This window comes from Pagrus major, chromosome 15 (genome assembly GCF_040436345.1).
Source record: "Pagrus major chromosome 15, Pma_NU_1.0".
Lineage (NCBI taxonomy): Eukaryota > Metazoa > Chordata > Actinopteri > Spariformes > Sparidae > Pagrus > Pagrus major.
In genome coordinates, this window is record NC_133229.1 from 3187209 (window position 1) to 3188133 (window position 925).

The window sequence follows — 925 nt, forward strand, 5'->3', positions numbered from 1 at the left end:
TGTGTAACGACGGACTGCCATTACATCGGTAATGAGTCAGCTTTGGAGGCATGCGGGAATGTGTAGGTATGTGTGTATATGTAGGTATGTGGGTACATATGTATATGTTTGTATATACATATAGACATAGGTGTTATGGCTTATGGGGGGTTGGACCCGGAAGCACAGACTGACAGGTCTCTAAGTGCAAAAAAATGTTTATTCAAATGACAACCTCCACAGGCAAAATCAACAGGCGGCAGGCAAGGCAGGCAGGGAAACTCCAGGGGCAAGAAAACACTCAGGCACGGGGCAAAAAACACAGGAACTCAGGCGACGAGGCAGCAAGGTACACAGAACTGAAAAAAAACACACGAGAGAAAAATACGTCAATACTCACGGGCAAAAACACAAGGCAGTACACGGAAAATTGTCAAAGAGAAACAGTAAGCTCTACCGACAAGACGGAATTATCTGGGAGTAGGGTGAAGACCAGAGGCTTTATTGAGGTAGTGATGAATGAATGGTTGCAGGTGTGCCTCGTCAGCCCTGCCTGCCAAGCCCTGCAGAGGGGGAAGAACAAAGAGGCGGGCGAAGCTGCGACAGGTCAAAAACACACAAGACACAGAAACCTCACAATAGGAGGTGAAATGAGACGCACACATACAGCTAATTTTACATTTTTTATTGATATAATGATTGCAGGATCAGCTGTTTACTTGTGCCATCAAGGTTCACCTGTGAGTAGAGAAAGCCAGTGATCAGCGAGGCACTGTTGCAGTATGTGGGAAGGTATAAGATCTTTTAGGCGAACTGATTGTGTATAATTATGTGAAGCATAAACTTACCTCTGCTGCTTCTCTTCCTCCAAGGGTGTGTGTCCAGACAAAAGAGTTCCCAGGGGGTGCTTACACCTTCTATTAGTTCCGCTTGGTTGAGCGGGAGG

General features: G+C 46.2%; 1 long non-coding RNA gene across 1 annotated transcript; it reads right to left on the bottom strand.

Moving 5' to 3' along the window:
* Positions 1–227: 227 nt before the first annotated feature.
* On the bottom strand, positions 228–717 carry LOC141009139 (uncharacterized). The gene is made up of 3 exons (XR_012180125.1): positions 659–717; positions 441–542; positions 228–338 (listed from the first exon to the last, which is right to left on the bottom strand). It is a non-coding gene; the product is annotated as an uncharacterized lncRNA (long non-coding RNA).
* Positions 718–925: the final 208 nt, after the last annotated feature.